Genomic DNA, 8,231 nt, shown 5'->3' on the forward strand with positions numbered 1-8,231 from the left:
ATGAGACAGGAAATACTGAGGTGATTGGGAGCATGGAGGGAGGGGAAAGGAGGCTGGGAGAAAAAAGCAGGGGGAGAAAAGTAGGGGAGAGGAGGACTTGGGGGAACAGGAAGACTGAGTCAGGGGAATAATAGAGAAGAACAGGATGAGAGATACCATAATAGAGGGAGTCATTACAGGTTTGAGGAGAAATCTGGTACTAGTGAGATTTTCAGAGATCTACAGGAATGACACCAACTGGCAAACTAACCAATAGATTACCTTAAATCCCCCCCATAATGAGATTGATGACTACCTTATATGCTGTCCTAGAGCCTTCATTCAGAGGCCGATGGAAGCAGAGCTAATCACTGAACTGAACTCATGTAAACCAGTTGCAATGAGGGAGGAGTGATGAGCAAAGTGTCAAGACTGAGCAGGTGAAACCCACAAAAACAGCTAACCTGAAAAAGGTGGAGCTCATGAACCCCAGACTGATGACTGAGAGGCCAGCATGGGATTGATCCAGACCCCCTGAATGTCGGTGTAAGTGAGGAGGCCTCTGCAATCTATGGGGCTTTGGGTAGTAGATCAATATTTATCCCTGGAATACAAACGGACTTTGGGAGCCCATTCCACATGGAGGGATGCTCTCTCAGCCTGGACACAAGTCCCTTTTAATCAGTTAACAGCGCGTGTTGCAAGTCAGGTACCTTCTAAGACTTAAGTTTGCCAGGACATTTTGTAAGTCACATCCGGGGGAATATGTGAAGCACCTGCTTTTTTCAAGATCCTATCCACCTTAATGGCTCTCAGAGACATGCACACCCTATTGTCAGAGAGTTGTTAAATAAGATAGAAACCATGTGGCTATTGGTAAAGTCTGATTATCTATTGCCTATGTTTTTGTGAGTATAGTTAACTTCCTTGGGTTGGAGTTTTCCTTCCAGTACTTTCTGTAGGGCTGTATTAATGGATATGTATTGTTTAAATCTGGTTTTCTCATGGGATATCCTCTTTTTCTACATGTAAACAGATTGAAAGCTTTCCTGGGTATAGTAGTCTGGGCTGGCATCCGTGGCCCCTTAGTGTTGGCAGAATGTCTGTCCAAGACCTTCTGAATTTCAGAGTTTTGAGGGAGAAGTCAGGTGTAACTCTGCTAGATACGCAGTTATATTTTTATTGGCCTTTTTCCTTTGGTGCTCTCTATATTCTTTCTTCATTCTGTATGCTTACTGCTTTGATTACTATGTGGCCAGGAGATGTTTTTTGTGGTCCACTCTGTTTGATGTTCGGTAAACTGCTTGTACTTTAATTGACATGTCTTTCATTAGGATGGAAAAAGTTTCTCCTATGATTTTGTTGAATATGGTTTATGTACACTTCAGTTGGTTTTCTTCACCTTCTTCTATACGTATTTTTCTTAGCCTTGGCCTTTCATGGTACCACATATTTCCTGAATATTTTGTATAAGAATTTCTTGATCTTAAGATTTTCTTTGGACTAGAGCTTTATAATAGAGCACAAGGTCAGGGATGGTGATGCCTCCAGATGTTGCTTTATTGAGTAATGTTGTTTTGGCTATCCTGGGTCTTTTGTTTTTCCATACAAAATTGCTTATTGTTCTTTCAAGGTCTGTGAAGAATTGTGCTGGTATTATAATGGGGATTGCATTGAATCTGTAGATTGCTTTTGGCAGGATTGCCATTTTTACTACATTGATCCTACCTATCCAAGAGCATGGGAGATCTGTCCATTTTCTGAGGGCTTCTATAATTGCTTTCTTTAAAGACTCAAAGTTCTTCCGATACAGGTCTTTCACTTGTTTGGTTTGCATTACCCCAAGTTATTGTATGATGTTTGTGGCAATTGTAAAGGGAGATGTTTCTCTGATTTCTTTCTCAGCCCTTTTATCATCTGTATATAGTAGGGCTACTGATATTCTTGAGTTCATCTTATTACCTGCCACATTGCTGAAGGTGTTAATCAGCTGTAAGAATTCCCTGGTAGAGTGTTTTGGGTCACTTATGTAAACTATTATATCACCTGCAAATAGTGAAAGTTTGACCTCTTCCTTTCCAATTTGAATCCCCTTGATCTCCCTTGTTGTCATATGGCTCTAGCTAGAACTTCAAGTACGCTATTGAAAGGGTATGGAGAGAGTGGACAGCCTTGTCTTGTTCCTGATTTTATCAGAATCGCATTGAGTTTCTGTCCATTTAGTTTGATGCTGGCTATTGGTTTGCTGTATATGGATTTATTATGTTTAGGTATGTTCCTGTTATCCCAGATTTCTCCAAGACCTTTATCATGAAGGGTGTTAGATTTTGTCAAAGGCTATTTCTGCATCTAGTGAGATAATCGTGTGATTTTTGTTTTTCATCTTGTTTATATGGTGGATTACATTAAGGGATTTTTGTATGTTGAACCATCCCTGCATCCCTGGGATGAAACCTACTTGACCATGGAGAATGATTGTTTTGATGTATTCTTGGATCCGATTTGCTAGTATTTTATTGAATATTTTTGCATCAATGTTCATGAGGAATATTGTTCTGAAGTTCTCTTTCTTAGTTGTGTCTTTCTGTGGCTTGGGGATCAAGGTTATTGAAGCCTCATAGAAAGAGTTTGGCAAAGACCTTTCTGCTTCTATTGCATGGAATACTTTGAGAAGAAGTGGTATAAACTGTTCTTTGTATCTCTGGTAGAATTCTGCACTGAGACCATCTGGACCTGGGCTTTTTGGTTGGGATACTTTAGATGACTGCTTCTATTTCTATAGGAGTTATAGGTCTATTTAAATTGCTTATCTGTTCTTGCTTTAATTTTGGCAAGTGATAGCTATCCAGGAAATCGTCCATTTCCTTTAAATTTTTGAATTTTGTGGAGTACAGGTTTTCAAAGTATGACCTGACGGTTCTCTGAATTTACTCAGAGTCCATTGTTATGTCCCCCTTTTCATTTCTGATTTTGTTAATTTGCATATTCACACTATGCTGTTTCTTAAGTTTGGACAGTTTTGTCTATTTTGTTGATTTCTCAAACAGCCAAGTCTTCGTTGCATTGATTCTTTGTATTGTTTTCCCAGTTTCTACTTTTTTAATTTCAGCCCTCAGTTTGATTATTTCCTGGCATCTACTCCTCCTGGGGGAGTTTGCTTCTTTGTGTTCTAGAGCTTTCAGCTATGCTGTTAATTCTCTAGTATAACTATTCTCCAGTTTCTTCATGTGGGCACCTAGTGCTATGAACCTCCCTCATAGCACTGCTTTCAAAGTGTCCCATAGGTTTCGGTATGTTGTGTCTTCATTCTCATTGAATTCTAGGAATTCTTTAATTTCTTTTGTTATTTCTTCTTTGACCCAGGAATGGTGCAGTTGTGCATTATTCAATTTCCATGAGTTTGTGTGGTTTCTGCAATTTGTGCTGTTGTTATATTCTAATTTTAAAGCATTGTGGTCTGATAAGATGCATGGAGTTATTCCGAATATTTTGTACCTGCTGAGGTTTGATATGTTGCCAAGTATGTGGTCGATTTCTGAGAAGGATCCATGTGGTGGTGAGAAGAAGGTGTATTCTTTTTTATGTGGATGGAATGTTCTATAAATGTCTGTTAATCCCAATTGGGTCATAACTTCTATTACACCCTTTCCTTATTTGTTAATTTTCTGTCTGGTATTCCTGTCCAGTGGTGAGAGTGGTGTGTTGAAGTCTCCCACTATAAGTGTGTGGGGCTCTATGTGTAATTTGAGTTTTAGTAATGTTTCTTTTATGAACGTGGATGCCTTTGTATTTGGGGCATAGATGTTCAGAATTGAAACTTCATCTAGGTGGATTTCTCTGGTGATGAGTATGTAATGAGCTCCTTCATCTCTTTTTGATTGATTTTATTTCAAAGTCTAATTTGTTAGATATTAGAATTGCTACCCCTGCTTGTTTCTTGGGTCCATTTGATTGGAAAATTTTCCCAACCCTTAACTCTGAGGAAATGACTTTCTTTGAGGATGAGGTTTGTTTCTGGTATGCAGCAGAAGGATGGGTTCTGTCTTTGGATCCATTCTGTTAGACTGTGTCTTTTTATGGGTGAATTAAGGCCATTAGTATTGAGGGATAATAATGACCATTGATTACTCATATTCTTCTTTGATTTGGAATGGTTGGTGGTGGTGGATTTATGTGTGGAATTCCAACCCTTTTTTCTTTTGGCTGTTGGTAAAGTGGGATTCTCTAGTGCCTATATTTTTCTGGTTGTAATTAACTTCCTTCAGTTGGAGTTTTCCATCCAGATCTTTCTGTAGGGCTGGGTAGTGGATATGTATTGCTTGAATCTAGTTTTGTCATGAAATAACATGTTTTCTCCATCTATACTGATTGAGAGCTTTGCTGGGTATAGTAGTTAGGGCTGGCATCCATGGTCTCTTAGTGTTGGTAGAATATCTAAGCAGGACCTTATTGCTTTCAGAGTTTCCATGGAGAAGTCAGGTGTGATTCTGATAGGTTTGCCTTTATATGTTACTTGGCCTTTTTCCTTAGCTGCTCTTAATATTCTTTCTTTATCCTGTATATTTGGGGTCTTGATTATTATGTGACGAGGGGACTTTTTGTGGTCCACACTATTTGGTGTTCTGTAAGCCTCTTGTACCTTCATTAGCATGTCTTTCTTTAGGTTGGGAAAGTTTTCTTCTATGATTTTGTTGAATATGTTTTCTGCCCATTTGAGGTGGTTTTCTTCACCTTCTTCTATACCTACTATTCTTAGGTTTGGTCTTTTCATGGTGTCCCATATTTCCTGGATGTTTTGTGTTAGGGATTTGTTGGACTTAAGATTTTTTTGGTTGATGAATCAATTTCTCCTAGTTATCTTCAACACCTGAGACTCTCTCTTCCATCTCTTATATTTGTTGCTTATGTTTGTATCTGTGGTACCTGACCATTTGCCCAGCTTTTCTATTTCCAGCCTTCCTTCAGATTGTATTTTTTATTGTCTCTATTTCAGGTTTCAACTCTTGCACTGCTTGAATTGTTTCTTGCCGTTTTTGCTTTGTATTTTCGTCCATTTGTTGCATTTTTTGAATTTTTTTGGGTTTTTTCTTCCATTTCTTGCATTTGTTGGATTGTTTTTTCTATCATTTCTTGCATTTTTTGGTTTGCTTTTTCTTCCATTTCTTGCATTTGTTGGTTTGTTTTTTCTTCCATTTCTTGCATTTTTGGTTTGTTTTTTCTTCCTTGTTTGAGGGATTTTCCTAATCCTCTTTTAGGGCCTCCATCATTTTCATGAAGTTGATCTATGGTCACTGTATTCTGCTTCATTTGCATTGGAATGTTGGAGTCTTGCTGGTTTGGAGTCTCTAGAATCTGACAGTGTCTCATTTGTTTTTCTGTTGCTGAGTGTGTTTTTGTTTAGTCTCTTCCCCATCTCTCCTTCTAGTGGGTGCAGAAAGAGCCCCTTACTGGTGTGATAGTTAGGGGATGAGAGTTCCCTTTCAGTGGGTGCAAGCAAGTCCAATGCTCTGGTGGTTCTCCTCTTCATGGGTGGTCCCATGGGTGGTGAAGAAGCCCAGAAATCTGGGGTGATTACTATCCCACCAGGTCTCCTGATCCCTTTGGTGGAAGAGAAGACCTGGTATCTGGGGTGTGTGGCTCCTGCTGGGATACGAGGCTCTGTGGTAGTCCCAAGGCAGTCACCAGGCACTGGTAGGCAGGCCTGGATACAGGGCCTGCTTTACCTGGTCCCGGTGGACCTGCTGGTCCTGCTGTTCCCCTGGTCCCGTTGGTGGAAGAGAAGTCCTGGGATCTGGTGTGCCTGGTTCCCGCCGGGATGGGAGGCTCTGTCCATATGATCAAGTTTTAGTAAGTATTTTTCTATGAACACTCTTCCTTATTTAAATAATTTTTGTCAATTTATATGACTTCATATCTTTAACTTTCGGTTTTTGATTTCATAGGGCCTAAAGAGTCATTGCCACAGAAATGAATTTAATAATATATGTTTTCAACATTAAGTAGACCCTTCCTCCTCTCAAACTACTGTCTTCCATGTATTCAGTTTTGTATACACTTTTATTCCATTCAGGAATATGACACAGAAATTAATGCAAAGTCTTTTTTTGTTGTTTAATTTTGTATCATGGGCTTTTGGGTCATCTAATGGTATTAAATAGCTGTACTATTAGGTTATCAAAAATGTTGTATGTGTCCTAACCTAAAGATAAAATACTGTACAGGGATGAAATGCAATGGAAAGTTAATATTGTGAATTATGTGAAGACACATTTTAGAGTTTCACATATTTCTATGGTCCAGTGCCCTTTGCAAATACTCCCCAATAAACTCATATTTTCTGTATTCTTAGGAATTTTAATTGGGATTTATACATATGATGCAATAGGATTTGGGTTGTTATACTGTGTTTTGCATGCATATGTGGATATGATGAAACTCTTAAATGTTCTCTCAATTGTTTCCCAACCAAAGCCATTGTCTTCACCCTTGTAGATGAATAGAAATACATTCAACATGTGAGTGCATCCCATATTGCATCATCTTGGAAGAAGAGTAACTAGGTAGATTACACTATTTTCATTGTCACACATTAGGAGGATGTCTTCCATGGGTAAAGTGGGAAAAACATCATGCAAAGTGGATGGTATTTAAATGTGATAATATCATAATTTTTTATAATGTCAGTATTTTATAGTGTAAAACACAAAGGGGGTTTTAGGATCCATTAGAGTATTGCCCATATTCTTGCGTCACTAAAGTTTTCTGCATTTTAAAACTTTTACATTTTGAGAAATTCACTGTGCTTTTACCTACAACTGAAAGTGAAATTTCCTCTGTAGCTGAAGTAAGAACATGCAAATCTATGCACCGACATTCATATGTAAATTGCTTTACAGTCTGAGGAGTTGGGGACTGAAACTAGGGCCCTGGATGAACCTGACTGCACTTCAGAAAACCAGTGGTATTTGGTAGACATGGAAGACCATGTTTTCTTTTTCTTTTTTTTTTTTTTTGGTGTAAATTATTTTATTTTAATTTTAAATAGCTTGGGCCGGAGTACTGCGCATGCGGGAAGATGGCCGGCCCGGGAACCTGAGCTCCTCCGCGGTCACCCGGCCATCAAAAATAAGGATCAATCTAGAAGAAAATGTGCAGTATGTGTCCATGAGAAAGGCTTTGAAAGTGAAGAGGCCCCGTCTCGAAAGTTTATGGATCTTGTCAGATCTGCCCCTGGGGGCATTCTTGATCTAAACAAGGTTGCCACAAAACTGGGAGTCCGGAAACGCCGCGTGTATGACATCACCAACGTTTTGGATGGCATCGAGCTGGTGGAAAAGAAGTCCAAGAACCACATTCGGTGGATAGGATCTGACCTGAACAACTTCGGAGCGGCCCCCCAGCAGAAGAAGCTGCAGGCTGAGCTCTCGGACCTGTCGGCGATGAAAGACGCCTTGGACGAGTTGATTAAAGACTGCGCCCAGCAGCTGTTGGAACTAACGGACGATAAAGAAAACGAAAGACTAGCGTACTTAACCTATCAGGATATCCACAGCATCCAAGCCTTCCACGAACAGATTGTTATTGCCGTGAAGGCTCCAGAGGAAACCAGACTGGATGTTCCAGCTCCCAGAGAAGATTCTATCGCAGTTCATATCAGAAGTACCAAAGGACCCATTGACGTGTATCTGTGTGAAGTTGAACAGACCCACTCAAGTGGTAAAACAGCCGATGGAGTATGGGCCTCTCCATCTAAAAGCAGACATCCAGAATGCCCAGTAAAAGAAGACGAGTCTCCTCAGGGAGAGCCACTCAAAGTGAGTGGCTGACAGCAGTGCGGAGTGGTGAAGGTTTGTGGAGCCTCCTGCGTGGATGAATTATGTACCGGTTTGATCCTCAGCAATAAGTCTTCGTGGCGTGCTCTCGTTCTCTTACTCTAGATTTGTAGCAGCGTGAAGGCCAGTAGTGTCCCTGAGTAGCTTCCTGCTTAGGTCCCTGGATGGTTTCCACGTCCAAAATTAGCTATCGCTAATTCATCGCTGCCTTTTGTCAGTGAGACAGATCATTTTATCACGGAGGATATCAGGAGAACAGACATCTGGCCACGGTCGTGGACTCTGATGGATGGTGTTTTTGCTTCTCAGAAGAATTGCCTTACACTGGCTCACATTCGTGGTTAGGTGTCGTGCACTGGTGAGGTGTACACACAGGGACAAATGTGGCTGGCGCCTTTGTACATATCTGTATCATGTTTA

At 40.2% G+C, this 8,231-nt stretch overlaps 1 pseudogene; it reads left to right on the forward strand.

Moving 5' to 3' along the window:
- The first annotated feature begins 7,128 nt into the window (after window positions 1-7,128).
- Window positions 7,129-7,947, forward strand: LOC121136358 (annotated as a pseudogene).
- The last annotated feature ends 284 nt before the right edge of the window (window positions 7,948-8,231 follow it).

This window comes from Mesocricetus auratus, unplaced genomic scaffold, assembly GCF_017639785.1.
Source record: "Mesocricetus auratus isolate SY011 unplaced genomic scaffold, BCM_Maur_2.0 Super-Scaffold_100066, whole genome shotgun sequence".
Taxonomy (NCBI): Eukaryota; Metazoa; Chordata; class Mammalia; order Rodentia; family Cricetidae; genus Mesocricetus; species Mesocricetus auratus.